Below are 23,467 nucleotides of genomic sequence, written 5' to 3'. Positions count from 1 at the left end.
ACAGAAACGTGCATCTATATATATATATATATATATATATATATATATATATATATATATATATATATATATATATATATATATCATATAAGGTGGTTGACAGATTGCCCACATCAGAAGGCAGTATTTTCAAGTGATTCATAATATTAACGGTGATAATTGTATGGTCTACAATTTGCACTTAGAACTCCATGAGACTTGTACAGGAAAGGAAGGCAGAAAGGGGGCAGAAATGGAGGTGTAATTAAAACACCAGGCACACAGCACATCCTCTACATTCCGCCTGAAGGAGATACATTACAGAATATAAATACGAAAACTCTGCTGCGCTGTGTGACCATGTAGTGTTGTTCTTGCTCCACGTCACAATTCCCCACCTCCACGCCCCATTCACACACACTGGTCCATGTAGTCCTGTAGCAGCTGCCCCATCACATGCTGATGCCCTATGCACAGCATCTCCTGTTCAAGAGGTTCCTGTTACAGTACACGTCCTCTATAAACACTCAGCTGCTGCTTGAAGAAACACGAAACACCCAAAATAAAATGACTAAAATAACATGTCAAGCATGACGGGTCACATTCATAACAGCTGACGTCACAGTTATATGCTTACCATAAACGAAGAGGAGTGAGCCATGTGGTGGATACAGAGTTTTGACAGCATTAGCTGCACACATTACAAAGTACCAAGCTCTAAACTATTTTCAATTTTGGGGCAAAACTATAATAAAGCATTGATTCTAAAGACAGTTTAAAAAACAAATGACTTCTATATAAATGGCTGCATGTGTGTTGTGTTGGTGAAACCGGGGGAGGGGATGGAATATTAACTGTCACTTATTTCGCAGATAAAATTAAAATTTCAATTTCCAAACATAGACACCTCGAGTTAACACCTGGCCTGCCGTTCTGAGCGCCTCATAATCTGTAACTAACTGAAGTGAGGCAAAGGTGGTTTGCCACAGGTCACACTTTGTTCCAGTGGTTTGAGCAGCTCTTGTGGCTGTACAGTTGGCGTTTTTCACCACTGCTCTTCCTTTCTAATAATATCCTTCTTCAGTGTGCTATTAACCTCTGAAAACTAGCCAAACGGTCTTTTGTTCAAATATGCTAGAAATTTTGAAGTCACACTGTGAGATAATTTACCAGTTTAAACGGTAAAATAACTCAGGATTTAAAGACTCTGCACAAGAAATCTAAATCTAACTTGCCGTTCAGGGAATTTATCCCCACTAGAGCCGACTCCACATTTTATCTTAAATTTATTACCGCTGAGTTCATTTTGCAGCTGCATGAAGAGCAAGAATTATGCAGTAAGTGCTCTATAAAAACAGTGCATTGCAAGCAATTTTTCAAGAATGTTTTGCAGGACGAAGCAGTTAGAGGTGGTGTTACTTAAAACAGTGAGGTGCATAATAGTTTGCATGGCGCAGAGCATAAGTAATGTGTCTGGTGCAATTTTATGTCTAGAGTCACGGTTCCTACTCTTCAGTGGCAGCAGATGTTCACCTCCTTGTGGTAAGAATAACTATTTTTCACTACTGCGCTGACATAGCTGCCAAGTTTCCCAGGCCCATGCCTGATGTGCTATTCCAGTTCTGTTTTTTTCTTTGAATTCTGGGACTTGCAGTTCTATTTAGTAATGTATAATACAAGACTACAAATTCCAGAATTCAAGGAAAACCCTGGACTGAAGCAACACATCATGTATGGATCTCGGAAATTTGGCAGGGCCGTCCTTCACCATCAGTGCCGGGGGAAAGAACATAAGCGCAAAGACCTACAGAAATCGACCTGGCATAGTACCTCTCAGTGGGTGGCAGCTTAAGACTTCAAACCCCAATTGTGGGGGTTGAAGGCGCACAATGGCCATTGCAGGCACCACCGTTGGCTTACACGCTATCTAGAGTACGTTTGAATGGGTCTAGAAAGTGCACCTCCCTCATGAGGATTACAGGCCCAAGCATAAATGCAATTGAGCAACGGTGCCAACAATTCTCTCATTTCCATGGAAACATCCCAGTGCAAAGACCGAATGCACCCTTGTAATAGTGCCAGGGGAGGTGTGTGCATCAATGTTCAGTATTAATGAGGGGGTGGGGCATCCCTTTCTGATATACTGAATTGTTAAAGGGATCAAATCAGACACAACAGACTCTTGATGCTCCCAGACAATAGTCCTTAATTACTTAAGTTCTGTGCATGCTCCGGCTGGCTTGACGCAACATAATGCAAAATGCCCACAGGGGCACGTATGGGCACTGTGTTGTTCACCACCTTTATTAAATACAGACCACTATACTTAATGGGCACCATGGTAAAAAGAGAATCCAGTTAAACTCTAGTGACACCTACTTTACCACAAAGTCACAAAATATGCAAACATATATAAAACCAAAATTGTGTTTATGTACGTACGCAGACATACACAGCTCGGTTCAGTTCATTGTTCACTGCATCACACCTCTTAAAAGTCAGCTGCCACAAACAAAGTCAATACTTTTAATCCAGTCTTCTTTCCTCTGTGCATTCTCTCAAAACCAACAAGATTAAGTTAAATACTTCGTGGCCTACAATTCGACAACAGCAAGATAATTATCTGGTTCTAATGAGAGTTTGCCAATCAGAAAATGATCGATTTAGTTATCGACGTATCGATGCAGTTTGTTGAAGCAGTCTGCTGTGAAACTGAAGCTCTGAAGCTGCAAGGTCACAATATTAATCCATCGTGCTCTCCGGATCACTGCCTTTTAACTTTAATGAAACTCACTATTTTAATTTAAGCAATGAATTCAGTCTCTGCAAGGATTAAAATTAAAAGCATTGGAGGGTGAAGCGCTTTACTTATCCACAGATCAAATGTACTGTACACGCTGTGGTGCGGCATTTCCCATAGTGCTTTTCAAACGCGCTCAAGCCGTTCTACTCTGTAAACAGTGCCTTTGACCTGCATGCAGGAAACAGGCGCCGCCATTTTAGATGAGGTTTGTGAATAATTTGCATTGACGTGTAAGGACGGAAACAGAAGCTGGTGCTCAATCTGAATTCGCCAACGCAATAGTAAGTGTAATAACACAGGTTCGAGGTAGCTATGTTTATTCATCTGACTAAAATATTTCGATGCAACCTAATCATACTAATGAATCATCCTAAATATATAGATTTTCCGTCTACTCTCTCGGTAAGTATATCACTTTAACTGAACTAATGTATGTAATGAGCGCACTGATATAATTGTTGGAGTTATGCCAATAGTTTCCTTGTTGTAACTGCAGGCAATAAGAATACATAGTTGGGTTCAACTTCATTGGGTTAAAAAATTAGGAATATTAAACCTATGAACTATTAAGAGGGCAATTTGTTTTGACATGAACAACAGATCATGTTGACGTGATATGTTTGACATATGTGAGATGCCTATATATTCATGAAGCTACGTGTTTCCAAACGATCTGATCGGTTACAAATTCTGTAGAATAAAAACACTACATGCCGACCACTGTAATCAGAAACACTAATTCAAGCACATGAAGGGCGGGTACACTGGTATCACATTCGTGAGATATTAATCTTGAAAGTACCTGCCTGGGATTTGCCAGAGGGCGGTCAAGACGGTTGGGGGCTCAGGGTGGGGGTGGGATAGTCTAGAACCTGGGTGATCATCCAACAATGAGATGGCATTTAAAGAGCTGGGTTCATGCGGACTCTCGTCCTTCCGTCTCCACTGACACCCATGCTTGACAACCCAAATTTTACACATGGAATAGCCCTGTGGGATTCAGTAAGTGGTGCCAGACCAAATGCCGCTCTGCAGGACACATGATAGATGAGGTGAGGGTGATCTCATTCACACAACTATGTGTGGACTCTAGTCTCCCGAAGATGGAATGCTTGCATTACTTGCAACTCCACTACTGGCTTCTCCACTCTGATAATTAGACGGCCACACATAGACACCTCACTACTTGTGAAAAGTGGACTAGCACTAAAACTTCTGACAAACAGCTGATCTCTGAGCTTTATGCACTCTTGATCCAGCCTACAAGACACATTTACAAACCTAATCAAACATGCTGGGAGAGAGAGCTAGGGAGACAATTGACCGCCAAGGAATGAGAGGATATTTATCACAGGGTTCGCCATACCGCTTGCAACACGGCCCTTACTGAAACATTTACTAAAGTAGTTACATATTGCTATTTGATTCTGGAAACGCTAAACAGGATTGACTCGAACAAAACGTCTGCTGGAGGAGCGGTGGAATAACGGTGACCCTTATGCACCTTTTATGGGAGTATCCACGGATTTAGGCATATTGGACACAAATACTCGACGACATTGATCGACACCTTGACACCCAACTTCCCCAATTCCCTTCTTATACACTGTTAGGCTTACCCAACCCTCTCACTTACCCACTAAAATCCACACAGGGGACAGCTTTAGGGGCAGCAATACAGAATATACTCACACATTGGAGGACAACACATACACCTACTCACCTAGGATGGCTTCACCACCTGTGGTGTATCCTCGGAATGGAAAAGATTACACTTTCTCTTACCAATCACGGGGCATCTGATGGAGACCTTTGGCGACTGTAACTGTCTCTCCTCTTGCAGGAGAGCTGACATGCCCTAAATACCTCCGCATCCTGCGGCTATCCGAACTAACCTCTACTACCGGTTCAGAGATGGACTCATGAAATAAACTTGCTGCTGTGATTAGAGCACTTTCATGGAAGCACACGGAGTGTCTTGGGATTGAAGGAGACGGGTAGACTGTTTTGTTGTTATTCAAAGCCACACTTTGTAGATCGGTATGATGTGTTGCACATTGAATTGCATTTACACTGCACATATTGGCATACATGAATAAAGAGATTTGAACTAATAAGAGCTGGGTCCCCAGCTCCTTCCAGAATTGAAGAAGATTTGGTGCCTATTGGATTTAGATTGGGACTTAGTACCAGAATGTCACTGCATAGCAGGAGAAGGCCGCACCTCTTGTCTTCTACTGTGTGCAATTCCTAGTCTTGATTGTGGCAGAGCATAAACAGTGCAGCACTGAGGAGCACCTCAAAATAATTTAAAGAGTAAAAGATAACGGTAGTAAATTTGGGGCCAAAAGATGAAAATTTTGTGGTTGAACATCTACTTGGCACTTCCTCGGACTCCCCCTCCTTGGCAGGCAAACGGATCCCCACTCTGCTTTTTGCGGACGACACTCTCCTCATTTCAAAGTCCCCTATGGGTCTGCAAAGCCTTTTAAACAGCTTCCATGAGTTTTGTCTATCGAGAGGGTTAGTAATTAACACCGACAAAACCACATTTTTGGTTATGAACCCCCCAAGGAAGCTCGGTAGACTTCCGACCCTGAACTCAGAGCCACTGGAGAGAGTTTCTGAGTTTGATTATCTGGGTATTCGCCTCAACGACTCCCTCTCCTGGAAAGCCCATATTTATAAAATGCTACTGGGTCACAAAAGGGTGGGAGGAGCACTCCTTAAGAAACAACGCTCCTCATCTTGTAAACCCATTGCCCCAGTGGTGGACATATATAAAGCAAGAGGGGTCAGTGCTGCCTTGTATGGGGCAGAATTTTGGGGTACCTGCAACTTGGATCCAATAGTCAAATCAGATAATATGTTTCTGAAAGACCTGATGGCACTGCCACGAAGCACCCCAATTGTGCCAGTGCTATTGGATCTAGGCTGTAGACCCATTGGGGATCAAGCCAAACTTTGCCCACTGCTTCTTTGGACAAGGTTATGGCGGGTGCCTGAACTAGCCTCCTATGCGGGGGCTCTGTCTGAGGTCATGGATACAACAGGGTGGTCTAGGATCAAATGGTTGAGGGATGTCAAAAGATTATTATTAGAGATAGGGCTACCTGATGCTTGGTCTACAAAATCTGCCCCACCTAAGGCCACTATTAAAAAATTGTATTGGGATTGGGTTTCTGCGAAGTTACATCAAGACTCACGCCATCCCAACACAACAATAGCTTTTGTGAGAATTAAGGATGTGGCGGCATATGAACCCTATCTAGACATTATTACCATCCCGTTTGACCGCACTCTGTATTTTAAGTTTCGTGTGGGGACCTTACCAGTAGGGGAGCTAGTGGCCCGCTGGAAGGGCCCTCAGCAACTCTCGCCCTTTTGTGCATCATGTCCAACTCGCGTAGAGTCAGTTGCCCATATCTTCTTTGAATGCCCTGACTATCGTGTCCCGCGATCCCGTTGGCTTAAACCACTTTGTAGATTGCTGGGCATTCGCCAATATATAGTAGCAATGCGTATTTTAATGACTGACACAACCCCCGCGATTGTATGTGCTGTGTCAAAATTTTTAAAATGGGTTTGGTTGATTCGCAAAAGGAGGCTTTCTGTTTCAATTTAATCCTTGTCTTAACTTGTTCATTAACTATTGCATCTGTTTTTATTAATGTTTGTGTATAATAGATTGTATGATATTCTTTATAAATGATAGGTTTGTATTGCTTTTATGGTATTTGTATACCGAAATAAAGCCTATCCAATCCGAAAATGTTATTTTACTTCCATGATTGGTCATTTTCAACTTTTTGGGGAGTCCAAAAATCCCCAGAATCTAGGCATGGAAATTTAGAAATATTTATTAGGGAGATTTCTATACATATGCTTAACCCTACTCCAAACTTTTTTTTACCAGTGGTTGTTGGTAAGTGCATAGATGAAAATACATCTTATCAATTACAAATACATTTTCTTTTTTAAAAAAAATGTTTTCCTGATGGAGAAACTCCTTCCATTACCTGCTGCCAAATGCCTTCTTTTTCATAACCAGTTTTCATCCTTACACTAGTCTTAGATACAAAGTGTAGGTGTGTTAAAAGGAATCACTGTCTCCCAAAAGGCTACCCCTAATCATCCCCATAAACCAATGATGAATCCCAAACTAGACCACCAATGTCCATTTCTAGAGGTCTTGAAGGCAAAATTATACAGATCAATTAAAGATAGTCAGAGGAGAGCGAACAATAGCATTGAGGGTGACAGCAGGAACCTAAAGAAGAGATGTGCAAATCCTTCAAAAGGATTTATACATAAGAAAGAATACTGAAGAACAACATGACAGATATTTTGAAATATGATAGAGTGTTAAGAAAGGCAAAGGGGCATGTTTGACCTGCGACTTAGCTTTGCATAAAGAGGGCAATAGTTAATATTTGACAGGCAAGACTTTAGTGAAATATAAGTAATTTCATCACTGAAGTCTCAACATCCCACCACTTCCAATACCATTCCAAAGCCTAATTGGATCATGGGGGTCAAAAGCAGTGCCTTGTGAAGCCCTTTCACTTTAATACGAAAAGGCTTAGGGTCACTTAAACGCCTTAAACGCCGTGAAATAATAGTGCAGCCGAACCACCATGAATAATACCACCCTATGACTGGCCTTTTTTTTTAGCAGTACTGTCCCTGGGTCTTTCAAACATATCTAATTTTCCCGAGATCCTACAGAGAATACATTCCGTCCTGGTGAATAGGGACGAACCACATGATTCTGCCATATGAAGATGTGACATCTCTCGCCACAGACTTACATGTCGTGCTGTGATCTGCTGTGGAAATGTCAAGTTGAAAAAAGTTACAATAGTTTGTAGTGGGCGCAAAGATAGTACAGATGGTAACTGGCAATTACCACTTACAGTGGAGCCCTTAATGCAGCGGCCTCCTTCAACTTCACAAATAAGTCACACACTTATTTCCTTTCCCTCTTTCCAAAGTTCAGTTACCAAGAAGAGTTTGAGAAGAGTTAATTTTAGAATTTCAAGTGTAATTTCGAAGTCATTTATAGCACAGATCCATAAAGGAAACCAATAGAAATAAAGGCAAATCATGGTGCTGGTAAAAATCGACAAGAAATAGGCATTCTACCTTTACCCTTGAATGGCTTTGTTGGCATTGCCCCATTCTTTAAAGCAAAGCCTTCCTATTTCAAGACTTTGATACAAATTGTATAATCGTTAATAAAAGCGCCAGAGAGAAAACAGAGATTGACAAAAGAGCTAAGTATGACCCCGGAATAAACAATGCACTAACAGAAAAAAAACATATTTGCGGCTTTTCGGCCTTTGCTTTGAAATACCAGCATCCCTCCTAGTCAAACGTGTTGCCCTTGAAAGCTATCATTACTGCCGCCGCTAGCAGAGAATCTATATCAAAACAGTTGTACACGGAGAGCCCTAACCACTCCTTGGCTGTGTCTCTTCTGATCCAGCTGTTTCACTGAATAGCAGTTGGTGAACGGAGAACTGGAACACGGGTAGCCCCCAGGCCTTATTTGCTAATGTTACTCACCAGCTGCTGCTCCGTGCGGTTTCAGCAGGCACGGCCTGGCACCGCGCCAGTTGTAGCAGGGACGAGGGGAAGGAGGCATCTCTCAAGCCCTTCCATTTACCCCTGTCTGTCAGCGCTTGACACTGAACATTGTTGAGATCTGTCCCCGGGGACACGGGGAGGCCCTGCTGGACATGTGCTGTGACTACAGCTTACCGCGCGCGGCTTCATTGCACGCGCCCTGCGTGGCCCGCGCGCTGCAGACGCCGTGGAATCGTTTTATTAGTACATTCCACGCAGAGGGGCACTCGTTCAAGTTTAGTGACTTGAGCAAGGCTAGGAAGCACAAGAAAATACGCCACGCACCTGGACAGAAGCGAAGCCTAGTGTGGAGGTGAACAACGCTCTTTTATTATTTATTACGGCCCCCATATATAATGTGGGTATCCCATTTAAACACATTGGCAACTCTAGGATCAGCTGGTGTGGGCAACTTAAATCTATTTTTATAGTTCTGGGCAACTTAAACTTATTTTTATAGTGTTCACCCGATTGCCGTTGCCTCTCAAAACGAGTATTTAGTACTCAATTTGCTCTGTGAAATCAACTTTCCAGCTGACATTGTTTGCAAGGACTTAAGGCCAGCGCTGCAAATATTTCACAGGTGCCAGTGCAGTTCTGCACTGAGATTTGCTCCACCTGATCAAACCAAAAAATGAGTTAATAGTTAACAGAATTAAAGTCTTTGTGCTTACATCACTTGAGCTCGCCTACTGACAGTATGGGGTGGGGGGGGGGGGGGGGGGGGGCTCAGTTATATAATATTGTGGGGGCACATGAACTGACTTTAGACGCACTGGCTTCGGACACGTGCAGCATGAGGGGTAGCAGTCACCGCAAACAAGGAAATGCAGGATTCTGTGGTAGCACCAGTGAGCTCCACTGCAAGAGCCTTGCGGGTAACAATGAGGTGTCTGGCTGCATGCTCGCTGATCATCGACATTATAAAAGGACTTCAATAGGACAACTGTTAAAGCTATTGTGTCTGGCAGTGGATTTGCCACAACTGTTTCCCTTCCGAAGAGACAACTAAGTAGTTTGATTTGTATGATCCCACATTAACTTTATATGTGATACCAATACAAGATTTTGGCACATCTTTATAGTTAAAATGTATGTGTACACATGCGAGTATGCAATATGTACAATACCCCTACTTGGGCAGGATAGTTTTATTTTGACTGTTTGTTTAATTTAACTCAAATAACATCTGTTGCAGAAGTTAAAGCCGTTCTGTGCTTGCCATCTCATTTTTTTTAGTGATTCTAAAAACATCGTGTAAAAACTTTAAAACACACAAAAAAATTCCTCATTAGAGAGTGTGATTGTTGGAAGACATTGTAAAGGGTTAAATCAGAGGGGAAAGAAAGGAAAATAATCTACAGAAATATTAGAGGAATATAGGACACACATTTATAATTGAGACGGTACCCACATATCTTTGACAACAGTACAGTGAAATTGGCTCAGGGAGGTAATAAAAAAAGTAGTATCATGCCACCAATTTGGGAATTGGAGCATGCTTTTAGTTTGACGGAATTTGACCTTCACAGTTAGGCCTTATCGAAGAATTTGTCCTTTCCCAGCTTAAAAGAAAAAAAAAGGCACTCAAGTTCATTGAATAAACAATATTCCTTTTGAGCTGTGGAAACCTAATATCAAACCGTGTTGAAACCATGCTTTCGATTAAAAAAAAAAAATCTTAGCATCCCAGGTTCCTCCATTATGTCCAGAAAATGCTTTTCTTCTGTTTAAGAAAAGTGACCAACATTATATTTATTTATTTGTATTGTGTGTGCCATAAACGTAGTTGATTCTTGTCACTAGAGCAGCTAGGCCTTTTGGCTACAGTTATGCAAGGAGGCTGGTCTAGTTACAGTGGCGCACCTTGTAGCAATAATACAAAGGTTATAGTGAGATAGATGATACAGGCGTCACATAAAACAACAGCTGTGTCACAAAAGAGTGAATGTGTGTCTTGGATACACTAGAGTAAGGAGGCTGAGCGGCTACTGTGATCACACTTTTCAGATGCTAGCTGTACGCACACCGATAGGCACACTGCGATAGCCACGCCAGAGTTGCTTGGTCACCAATATTACAGAAAGCATAGTGCATATCAGGGTGAGTTACCTCAGCTGCATAGGTTATGTAGACCCTTATGGATAAAAGCCTGGACTTTGAGTGACAGTGATCATGCAGAGGTAACAAACGAAAGCCATTCATGTTAAGTCAGATATGGCCCCACTGGCTCGAGTTAGAGCGAAGTGGAGCTACTGAGTTCTATAGCACCTGAAGCTCTTTGGCCGAGGGAGATATTGATGGCTCAACAAAGACATTGCAATAGTTTGTTTTAGATGGCAAGAGTGGCTGGGTGATGGTTCTGACGTCAAAGACAGACAGGCAGTATTTTACATTCCAGAGGCTTTCAGTTGTGATGCTGGTGAGTGGACCACTGACTATTCATCTTCTTTCACCGGTTTGGTTTCATAGAGCCCGAATCACAAATATTTTGCATACAAGTAGGTGTGACCTACATTTGCCGTACTCCTAGCTTATTTATGAAATCAAGTAGTGAATTCCAGTAGTACTCCTGGCTTACTCGTAGAAATTAGGAGCAAGCCAGGAGTACTACTAGAGTAAGTCACAGTAAAATCTTTGTGATTCAGGTCCAATGATTTGCCCCATTCAGGACTTAATATATTATGGTCCCTGAAGAAGACCAGTGCTAGACTTTGGCAGCCTGTGACATGTTGCAATATTTGTGTGACGATGGCAGAGCAATAGATGCACGCGCGACGAGTAAAAGTCCCTTAGTCCATTAAGGGTTAGTGTAAATCAGTTGTTCTTAACCTTTTGACTTCCATGGACCCGAAATCAATCATTACTGGTACACCTGAGGACCCCTAAATAATTAATATTCAAATCAAGGGGACCCCTATTAAGTCATTACTGGAAGCCGGAGACCCAGGCCTAATCTTGGTCAATGATTGAACCTGCAACACAATACACAAAACATACAGAAACAAGTTTCATCAAACAAATACACAAATGATAAAATACTTTACATCATTTACAAAAAAAAAAACTTTAATGAGAAGGATGGAGCTTTTCTTAGTTCAGTTGAGACTTTGATGCACCTGCACTGCTCTCACGAATCAATCTAAAGATATTAACTTAATTTACAGAAAGCATTACAATTTTCAGTTTTACATTTTACTTTTCTATTTATATAAACGTTATTATTTTGTTAATATTATTTAATGTTATAAGCAGTCACAGACTCTGTGAGTAGGCTATGCAGGCCCCCAGGGCTCCCATCAACACAGGTTAGGAACCACTGGTGTAGATGCTTAAGATTATGGGGTGGAAGAGAGCAACGTTGTAACTAATTTAGGAAGAAACCGTCCTAGTTATTTAAAATAAGATACATTGACCTTTACTTATAAATATCAATTGCGTATATATTCCTACTTTACCTTAAATATCTTTTTTGCCTAAGCAGTATGTTTTGACAACATGTTCTATATTTTTCTTAAAGGTGAATTGGTGAGTTAAGCCCTATATTTCCGAATACAAAACGCACACTGTTCAGAAATGCCTTAGGAAACAGGTAGCAAAGTGCCTACTGCAGCATTTGCATAAACATTTTTCATATTGTAAAACTGCTCAAGCAAAATGCAGCTCCAACCACAACTTTTATATTAATTATTTCCCACTTTTCATTTTATAGTAATTACTTCATGCATCAGCCAGCTGAGATGCTATTAGCCGAGCTTTTAAAGGAAATATGTGAGTTATGTGCAAATGGCTTAGCATTCATATACAAGAATCTACAAAGCCTGCTGTTAGTCATACTGTTACTGCATTTTTATGATGAATAGCACAGTCTGTATTTTACCAGCAAAATAGGCCAATGGCATTTTTTAATAAAACAGGAGCCATAAAAGCAGGAAGTATAAAGCTGTTAAAGGCAAAGATCTCAGTGGTTTGTTGATCAAGTGAACAGGTTTTAGTGCGAACGTCTGTTGATGTGATGTTTATTTCACAGCCGAGGTTTTTCGTTGGTTTTCTGTGTTTTCATTGAAACTATACTCCCAGCGGAGTAAATTAGCCCTTTACAGTCTACGGGATGTTTGGGTCAACCCATCCCTAAATGGGGCCCAATTCAGCCCAAAGCCTTTGATTGCCAGAGAAGGGTTCATATACATCGGATTTTATGGTTTCTCACCAAATTTTCCAGAAGGACGTGGCCACTAAGGCGTAGGAGTGTCGCCCCACTGTTTTTTTTGCAGTGAAACAAAGGGAAAATTAAATTATAATGTTATTATCATTGTATTTTCTACTACTTATGCAGCTGTGTGAGGGGCGAGGGCGGGAGAGGAGTAGTAGGCAGCACCCTCCTAAGTGCGAAATGACTGCTTGGCCGTCTCAACTACCCAAACAGTCTTGCACACTTTGCTTTTTCTCCATCCAGGCTGCATCGCAGCCAACGTGGAGAACATGCCCAGGCCTCCAGTCAGCGTCTGAGCGCTGAAACACGGCGCTTAATCCAATCACAACGCTGCCAAGGCAGAATTGTGATTGGCTGATTGGGAGGTTGGGTGTGCTTCCTGTGGCCAAGTAAGGGAGGACTACAGAGGAGAGACGTAGCGAGGAAGCGGCTAAAAGGTAATTTTTTAAAATTTATTTTTATACCTGCTTCCTCCCATGTCCTCCTCCCCTTCAGCCCCTGCCCCGATACCTCTGATCTGTGCTGGCCACCGCTGAGGACCGATCAATTTAGGTTACTTGAGCAGAACACCAAAATAACTAATGGAGCGGTCTCTTTTAATAAATGCTTTGCTGAACTTTAAAACGTGCATGTTTTTTAAACTACCTAAACCTACATAGGAGGCTGGGTAGTCCGTACTTCATTTACAATATACTGCAAAAGGCCGGACCTTTCACTGCTGTGGACATAGGAAGCATGCTTCTCTGGGGCTTGTTGCTTTCGGCTTGGCACCCACAAAGACAGTAGTTCAACAAAATCAATATTTGACCCCTCCCATTGACACATCACAGGGCTGACTCCTTGTCTCACCCTGAACCCTCAAGAGACTTATTACTGCATTCAGGGTCCAAGTGAAGGGAGCAGTGGAAACTACATATGGTAACATGGACTGATGGAGCCCTGATTACTTTCTGTTCCTGCCACTGCACCCATGACCAAGATCACAACAGATAATGCCCATGATACAATCTACTGCTCGGAGACACCAATCTAAGAGGTAGTTCTTTAATACAAGCCTTCACTAACACACCAAGAGAGTTTGTTGTATTGTGCAGCTGCTGAATCAAGCTCAAAAAGGCAAATTATGGTTGTACTTTCACGCAGGTTTGTATCTATTACGTTTTATATTTTTGATTGGGTAACCTTAAGGATTACAGGCTATTAGAAAATATTAATTATTCATGAAACACATGCATTGCATAGGCCAATCAAGTACATTACCAAGAGATGTGAGGGTAGAACGAACAAAAGTACAAGGAATATTAAATAGTATGGAAATACAAGCTGAGATAATCGGTTTAATTTGTAAAATAATAGGTGCAGAGCACAAAATGTTTCTCAGAAACTCATGGTCAGGAATAGCAAATGTGGGTGGTGTGATTACTGAGGCTGCATAGTTTAAATTCTATTATACGCTGCTTTCATCGATTACCAGTCACTCTTTGCCCCTTTACCCCACTCTTGTAGCTTCATTTTTCAGTCCTGCTTTCTCCCTTTGCCACTGTTCTTCTTTCTTTCTCTTCCTCCTCATTTTCCCCATTTGTGTTTTTCTGTCTCTTGTTCTGGTTTAAAGATTGATTATATGAAATAAGTGCCAGTCCACAGGAATGAGTGCTGGTGGGCCTCACCTCGCACCTCACGCTCAAATTATCCAGTTTTCAAAGACATGCAATAATCACAGTGCCGGCTCTTCCGCTATGGCGGGGCGTCCCCCCATTGCTTTTGAAGTCATTCAAAAAAACTTCTACAGTAGTGTGCAGTAGAAAAGAAACATTCATAGTGATAAATCAACACACCACCGCTGCCTCAGTTGCCTTTTATTTAGTGTTTAAATTCCAGAACCGTCACCCATGTGAAGCTGTAGGTATGCAGATTTTTACTGGACTAAAGCCATTTTTAAGCTTTCCTGTTCCAAACAAAGTCTCAGATTATGACATTAATTGATGTGGTTTACTTAGCTTTAGTTTGCTTGTGTTAAAGTGTCTTTACGTATTTTAAATATTGATAACGTCTCTTTTGATACCCAACATTTGAACTCTTGAAATTGCGATTTATTACTGATGGAAGGGTATTCTGTGTGAAGGTTGGGATTCTTGGCCCATGGTTGCTAAGTGGGTGGGTATGTTTTTGCTCCAATGTCTGGCACAGAGGTGGAGAGGAAAGAAACAATATAAAACTCAAATTACTTCTGAAAATAATCAGTTCAGGTAAATGTTTTTTAACCCGTTCCGTGCTTGCGTCGGCCGCGAGCACTACTTCACTAGTGCGGCGCATGTCCATTGGCCGACGCGGCTCCGCCCACTCATTAGAACTCCAGCATAATCCAAAAGCTTGCTCCCTTTGAGTCAAAACTGTATAATTTAATTTAAAAAACACAGGAACACAGGCAACTCTGCCCAAAAGTCCCAATGCCTCCCTGGAACCTAAAACATTGGTTCTGTAATACTGTTTCAAGATACTAATAGTTAGGCCTCAGGAAAGAGGTGGAATAGGGAAGAGAGACAACTGTCCTGTATTGCAAAGTGTAGCCCCGAAACCAACTTTCAGAATAAAGGCAGGAAATTCTTGTAGGTGGTAGAAGGCAAACACAAGGAGATGATGGACGGAACACTGAAACTCTTCAGACATTCACCACCAGTCACAGATCTGTGTTGAATCCATCATCATTCTTTAGCTCACTTCGCCACCCCTGTTCGGATACAGCTATATGCAAATCAGTCTTGACCCTGTGCCTCATGGGAACAGTCCAGCCTAAACTGCCAAGCCATGTCTTCCCTGGACCGGAAACAAGCATCCTGGGACTGGTTTTGGGGTAACACCCCTCATCAGCCAGGCTAGCTTGAATCCAGTGGGAAAGTGTGCAAGGGACCCACGTCTCCGCATACCCTGCCAACCTAGGGCTAGCAAAGCCTCACCACAGATGGAGAAGGAATATGACCGACTTGATGAGTCCAATGTAAGGACTGCAAGGAGAAGTTCAGCCATGAGAGTTGTGCAGAAATGTCAACAAGGCATTCATATTAATCCAAAAGTCAAGTGTAGACCCGAAAGAGGAAATGCAAGAACACAAAAAATGGCAATCGACGTCAGAAAATAATTCCCACTGCCTCTGTCTTGGCCAGTTTGCTATATCTGAGGCTGGGTGGGATAAAGGGACATTTGGGGGACTAGCCCTACAGCTGCCAAACAGAACTAAAAAGAACATATAGACCGCCCTCTCTGTGACAAGTCTTCTGTTTCTTGTTTTACTGTCCTTTGAGCTGCACTGGGCCAGGAAAATCTCGAATTCTTCTTATGTCTAATATAATCAGCCTTTCTTTAAAACAACCTCCAATAAATGTCATTATGAAAAGTTATTAAAAGGGTTAAAAACCTATTAAATGTCAAAGAATTTTTGAATCAAAGTTATAATAAGGAAAGAGAATAGGCATTCTATCTGAATTATTTAAATCGTTACTGACTGCTTACTGGAGCATGAAATTAGAAAAGTGCTCTGAGAAGTGGCCACTGGCTTCTATAAAAGTCAAGCACACAGAGTGGATCAAAACACCTTGGCAAGCTAAATAAATAGGCTTTTAATCCCAAATACATGGCTTACACTGATAGAAAAGGGCCATAATTAAAACTTTGTCCTGCAACTTGAAGATAGTAAAACTATCATTATTACTGCACGAGCACCCAGGTTTAGTTGACATATTATGGTCCTTTAATTTGGACAAATATCTTCAGCTCTGTTTGATCTCACAATGCCCACTAATTTGGATCCTCTCAGCAAGCAATTATGCTTTTAATAATGGCTTATTATATCATCTTAATGGTGAGATATTCCCACTGGACCAACTACTGGCATAAGGTACAAAATTGCCGTGCGGTGGGAAGAAGCATATGTTCTCTTATGGCAATATTAGGACTAGTTGTATTTGATGGATTTCTCCCAGCAGCGCGCTCAGTTCTGAATGTTAAACACACAGGCGCTGTGGTGTGGTGCACTGAAGAATATGCACTGCTGCAAAACACAAGCCTAGAAACTACCCTCTGCATTTTATTGGGTCCAGTTTGGCTTTAGAAATACAAAGAAATAATCTTGTTTAAGCTTCGGTAAACACTGATGCAGGGCTGACAAATAGTGCATTAAATGTGTTTTAAATGTTGCATTTCCCCCCCTAAATGGTTGGTTATGTGAATGGGTTTTCAGTGACAGGACATCCCAACATGATGTTAATGGGAGATTTATTTTTATTTTTTACAGATTGGTAATTAAAAAAAAAACTAAATCACAGTAAAGATGCAGAGCCTATCACATTAAGTGAGCACTGGCGGCTGCAACAGTTTTGGGCTGACTAGTGTCTTGAGTAGTTAAAGAGCTGAAGCAGCGCTACTTTAACATCTTAGAAAGCATTAACTAGTTGCTTGCTTAATTTCATGTGATTGTGCTAACTTTTCACTTACTCAAAAGCAAATTATGCCGATTTCACACACACCTAGTAAAATGTCTTTGCTAATATTTATGGTTGAAAACGCCAACTCTGGTCAGAGGAAATTGCAAATCAGGAAATGCAAACTCAAGGGTATCTATGGGCCTAGGCCCACCTTGATGCACCCCCAAAAAATGTGCTGCACGTGTAAAGGGCACAAATGCCCTTGGGCTTACTGCATGGCACTTTAAAAAAATGCATTTTGGGTGCATTTGTTTTACAATTGCAGATGGTTACCATCGATTTGGAGTCGATGGTAAAAGCATTTCCTAAATGCCCATTGTACTTTTAGGAAAGGCTTTATACATGTGCTAAGGAAATTGTAATACGGAAATCCCTATTTGCGATTTCCTATTAAGGGAATAGTAAACTGCAATTTCAACTGGGTAGAAATCGCATTTTGCGATTCCTTATCTGCCTTTGTAAATATGGAAAGGCAATTTATAATTTCTTAATGGATCGAGATTGCAATTTGGTCTGTTAAGAAATGCTAAATCCTTTTGTACATATGGCCATTAGATCTTTTTTGTTCAAAATGTGACCTTTCAATGAACCGGGCAACCCTGTGAACTTTACTCTTACCAATTAATACTGATGAATACACAGGAGAGGTAACACTTTTATGTACATGTTAGAACGTAACTTGGGACCACAGCACTTCAAATGGTAATTTTTTTCTTTAAGTGGTTTGATCACCTTCCCATAACTTCATATACTTGTGTATTAAATCTACATCGAGAATCGAATGTGTAACTGAGACATCACGTTCAGCTCAGTAGTCGCGTTTCCAGTCTCCACGGGCCAGTCCCAAAGAAAAGGAAGAAGTACACTGTTTTAGACAGTTTTTGAAGCTAGCTTTTAGTTCCTCACTATTATATCTAACATTTTACTCATGAATAAAAAGCCTATCGCCCAATCTTTTTTGTAAATATTTAACCCTGAGTATTTAATTTAGAACCTAGTTCTATTTATTTCTTCTGCAGATGACCTGATGAACTGCGGGAAGGTTTAATCTTCGTCTTCCTTCAACACATGGTGCTGAAGGTCCAGCTTGAAAGGGAGAGTGATTTATCTTGTGAGTAAGGCTGGACATCTCTATCATAGTTACCAGAGATGGACAATCAGGCTTCCTGGCTGGCTCAACGGTAAAGCCAGTGCTTTAAATGAAAATATAGAAGTGCAGGTCCTCACTATTTAGAGTATTATTTGCTTCTGAGAAGTGCAGGCACTAAACATTTTAAATTTTAAAAAAACTAACAAGTACCTTTGCAAAATATTTAGTTTTACCTTTTACTCTGCCTTATGGCCACAGCTTGGCAAGGATGCCGATCAATTTTTGGCATGTCGCCAAAATAAACACAGGAACTCAGACCATGAGGTATCATGTCGGCTTCTTAACATGAGATCATCGATAAAGGAGAAACATGAATTTCCTGACCTCATGGAGTCAGAAAATCCAGAAGACTTTTTTTAACGGAAAGATGGGCAGATGCGGTGTCTGGCCTAGATTTGGAAACAGCTGTTCCTGAAGGCTATGGCATAATTAAGGTTGATAGACTACACAAGCAAGGAGGTGGGATTGCGATTATTTACCACAATCATTCCAAAAGTCACCTTTAAATCCCTCTTGCAGCTTAACTGTGAAGTCCTCACATTTAATTTTTTAATTTAAGAATTCACAACACTTACTCCTTTAAAGGCCTTATGATTTACTGTGCCACCAGGCCCTCTGGAGAATTTTATCAAATCACTACTAGGAATCCTGTGTAGAATATTCCAATTTTACATTCCTAGGGTATTTTAATTTTTACCTGGAAAGTATGGATGACAAACATACGGAGCATTTACCTGACAACCTACAGAGTTTTGACCTCTCACTATTAGTAAAACTTCCCACTCACAAAGCCAATCACACACTGGATGGGATTTTTACAAACAACTGTTATGTTCAAACGTACTATTCTTACGAAAAACCTCCTGACTTCCAATACGCCGGCAGTGATAAAATACCGCCCCTGGAAGAAAATTGATAACCCGAAATTAAACAATCTGTTATGTGAGACCCAGCCCACAATCACTGATGATAGTGAGCAAGCATCTGCCAACTATGCCGCTGGGATTGAGGCAGCAGTTTTTCAATTAATGCCCCAAAAAATTAAGCCAAACCATAGGTCAATGCCCTTGGCACCTTGGTACTCCCATGAGCTTAGAGAACAAAAAGAAATGTAGGCACAAAGAGCAGCTCTGGAGGCTGAACTATAGCCCAGAAGAAAAAACTAAGGGCCTGATTTAGATCTCAACGGTGCCAGATAGCACGTAGGATATAATGGTATTTATATCTCGGCGGATGGGATATCCGTCCCTGTTGTGACGGAGCAACCCATTTGCCAAGAGTAAATCAGGCCCTAAATATTAAAGCTTGATAAAAGAATATAAAAGACTAATAGGTGTAATCAAAACTAATTCTTTTTCAGAAGCCAGTAATTCCACCAAAGAGCATTTTAGAACAGTGAAGTCGCTATCTAATTTTTTTAACAAACGCATGGTTACTCCGAATCAACTACTATGTGACAAAATAGCGGACTTTTTCGTACTAAAGTAAATAATATATTTTCAGAATTCACTGCTATATATCAGATAGTTCTGAACCGTTCTCAATGATAACAATGGCTGAGGAAATCATCAATGCTAAATTATTTCAATACCCTCCTACACTGACCACCTTCACCCCTCTGACCGAAGAAAAGGTAGCAATCCTTACTAAAACATCTAAATCAGGTGCCCCCTCAGATCCCTGCTCTCCTCAAGGTACTTACCCTGTGTCAAAGACCATTTCAGTTTACTTTACTCTCTAACCAGGGTTCCTTTCACTGGCTGCTTTCTAGGTACGTGGAAAAAGGCACCCATCTGTTCGCTCCTAAAGAAACCCTTGCTTCTTCCCCTTGAGGTGAAGAATTCCAGGCCATTTCGCGCCTTCCTCTACCAGCCAAGTTCCTTGAAAATAATGTCTGAACGAAAACAGATTATTGTATATAATGTTTTGTACAAATGAGATTGTGAAGGGCGATGGCATTACACGGGATATAAGGTATTCTATTTGGTGGTAAGCGTTAATTCATATGTTTATTTTATTTATTTAATTTTCATGGTTGTAATTTACTACTTTATTTATTTTTGGCACGTTATAATTCTTGACCATGTGCTTGAATAGCGTAGGAATGCGGAAATATTGTCCTCCTCTCTTGTTTAGCTCTTTCCGTGTAGCTTATGTGCGGTTTGGACTCTGAACTACTGGGGAGTCCGTGACTGTGCACTCTCTCGTAATTTCACGTAACAACGCGAGGCTTTCAGTAATTGGGACGAGAGGTTGGGATTAGCATGGGCAGTCCGTCTTCGCTGTTGATATATAGGAAACGCGAACGGCAGCCATAGAAAAGCGACAGTGCTCTTTGGGAACTGTTATAGGGATTTAAAACCGTCGGTGATAATTAAAAGACCCGGGAGAAGACAAAAAAGGTATGGATATTAAGTATTCTTGTTTAAACGGTCCTGTTTAACTGGAGTGTATTACTCGGTGTGGAGTTTTTACGTGGAGATATCTGTTTTGCAGGCTTGACTCTTCGTGGGGGTATTTGCCCATTTTGAAGGATTTCTAATTAGAAGGTAAGCCTGGTGGCTGGTGACAACATAGAGTCTGTCTCACTGGAATTCGGGTATTGAGAATGGTAATACTTGGTTTGTTTTCTAGCTGTTTTTGATTGAAAGTGCCCGTAGAAAGAAGGTTCGGCAACAGTTAATGCGTACCTGGTATGTTGTTGATTTTTTCACAATCACGGAAGGGCGCATTGGTTCCATAACATTTGTAACATTTGTTGCATTAGGATAGGGGTGTTGAGCACTGCTCGTTTAACACATTGGTTTGGTGAAGGGTCTACTTTTTTTCCTTCCTTTTTTATTCTGGATGATTAGAATTCACGGAATAAGGCTTTCACTAAATCCAATTTGATGCCAGACACCTTAGGTATATTAATTGTAATTTTAATGTTGTAAATAGAGCTAGATTGTAAATAGAGCCACAGGGGATAGGTGCATGGGAGTTTGACGTGGCATCCCAGTTAACTTATGATGAATATAAATTTAGTTTGTTTTTTTAGGGTTCTAGTACATTTGCCCTCGTAGTCCTGATGAGGCCTGGAACAAACAGAGGCTGAAACGCGTCGACACACACGATTTTGAAGACTCCAAAACATGAAATCTGTTTGAATTACATTGTTGTTGAAATGTCACATTAGAGAGTGTTAGTTAAAGAGAGGTCAAAATTGGCTAAAATCTTGTTTATTCTCTAAATGTTTGTGTTGCTTTGTTTTGGTGATTAGAGTGAAGGAATGTCAGGTGAAGGAATTATGTTTTGACATCCTTGATCAAAAAAAGTGGGGCAACAAGAACCAGAAGTTTGGTTCTTTCTAACAAAAAGTGAATATATATGTAAATTTGATGTATATGTGTTTTGTTTGTATATATGTAATGTGTACAGTTTTGTTTAATGCAAGAGACCAATATTTAAGGTCCAATGTGGTTTAATTAAAAGAAAAAGTTGAACCATACTTTTGATATTTATTATGGCTTTCTACCTGGAGATACTCTATATCCATTAGTCTCTCAATTAAATTGTGCGGAGAAGAATGAACCCAAGATTGGATAATTAATGGTATCCAGTCTTATAAACAGATAGTTGAATTATTGTTCCGTAGGCTTTATCTTGTTGTTTCTAAGTTCCTTGAAAAGGCCATGAAGCAAGAAATCAAGACCTTTTTTGAAAACACTAACTTCCTCAATCCATCACAACATGGGTTCAGACCCAATCATTGTGCAGAGTCTGCCCTAGTGGCGGCCATGGAAATCATTAGAGCCATTGTAGACGAAGGGGGTAAGGCGGCCTTGATCTTCCTTGATTTCTCAGCCGCATTTGACATGGTTGACCACTTTCTTCTGGTCAACCATCTTGAAAGCATTGGCATTAAAGATATGGTTTTAAAATGGAGTCCTTTTTAACTAACAGAAAGCAAGTGGTCGCTCTGAAGAACTTTACCTCTGACCCTTTCTTTCTTCCCTGTGGGATCCCTCATGGATCCTCGTTGAGTCCTACCCTTTTTAATGTATATATTACCCCTCTGATACAACTCATTAAATCATGTGGCTTCTCAGTATTCTCTTATGCCGACGACACCCAAACTGTGGTGTCTGTCTCTTTCTGGCCACACATTTCAATATCTGCATGTCCAGAATCACTGATTGGATGCAGAAGAATTGATTTAACGTAAACTATAAAAAAAACTGAGGTGTAGCTATTTGGCAGCAACATTTTCTATTGGAATACTACTGGGTGGCCCCCGAGCCTTGGGTCCCTCCCATTGCCAGCCCAAAAAGTAAGAAACTTGAGAGTATTCTTTGATGCCAAGTTAGCTTTCACGGACCACATGGAACAGGTATCATCCTCTTGTTTTCATACACTGAGAATATTACAAAAAAATCTTCCCTTCCTTCCAACTGAGTTAAGGAAAACAGTCATTATAGCTCAAGTAGTCTATAAATTAGACTATTGTAATGCCTTGTATCTAGGTTCTCAACTCCCCATAAAAAATCAATTGCAGACCATTCAAAATGTGGCAGCTAGAGTGCCGATAAACCACCCAAAATTCTGTTCAGTTTCCAAAACTATCAAGGAACGACACTGCTTATGAAGCCCTGCACCAGGCCAGTCTGCTCTTTCTTCAAGAAATCTTTAAATGGTACTCAACCACACACACCCTGCAGCCCAGTGCAATGATACAGATAATCATTCCCAGAATTGTACAAATACATTGGGGAGGAAGAATGTTCTCATATGTTTCATACAAATGGTGGAACTCAATGCCTGACCACCATAGAGCTCAATCAAACCACTTTAAATTTAGGAAACAACTGAAAACCTGGCTCTTTTGGTCTTCTACCTAAATTCCTTTCTCTGCCTTCACCCTGAGACATCATTCTGACACTAGTGCCAAAACGCCTATTGGCAATTGAGTGCTCTTAAATATTATTAACGAGAATGCATGCATCCTATGCCATACAGTCAGCTGTCCAACTGGCACAAGTCTGGAGTGATTAAGGCATCACAAGACTTTCCTACAGTTTACCCTTAGTAGACAGGAAAAACAAATAGCAATTACACCTTTCTTTGCAGGGCTCACATTTGTTAGATCCAATTAGCATGTAGGTCAGCATTGTCCCTCTCAGGGAGATGTGTAGACATTTGCTAGAATTTAGTCATCAGGCCAGTAGTGAGTCCTC

General features: G+C 40.9%; 1 protein-coding gene across 2 annotated transcripts in view; it reads right to left on the bottom strand.

Annotated features, from left to right (window-relative positions):
- TOX (thymocyte selection associated high mobility group box) overlaps nucleotides 1-23,467 on the bottom strand; it is a 337,263-nt gene that overhangs the window by 51,109 nt on the left and 262,687 nt on the right. The window lies entirely within an intron of this gene.

Source organism: Lissotriton helveticus, chromosome 4_1 (assembly GCF_964261635.1).
Source record: "Lissotriton helveticus chromosome 4_1, aLisHel1.1, whole genome shotgun sequence".
In the NCBI taxonomy this organism is placed as follows: Eukaryota; Metazoa; Chordata; class Amphibia; order Caudata; family Salamandridae; genus Lissotriton; species Lissotriton helveticus.
The sequence above is the reverse complement of the archived record's forward strand: the minus strand, read 5'-3'. Positions and strand labels throughout refer to the sequence as shown.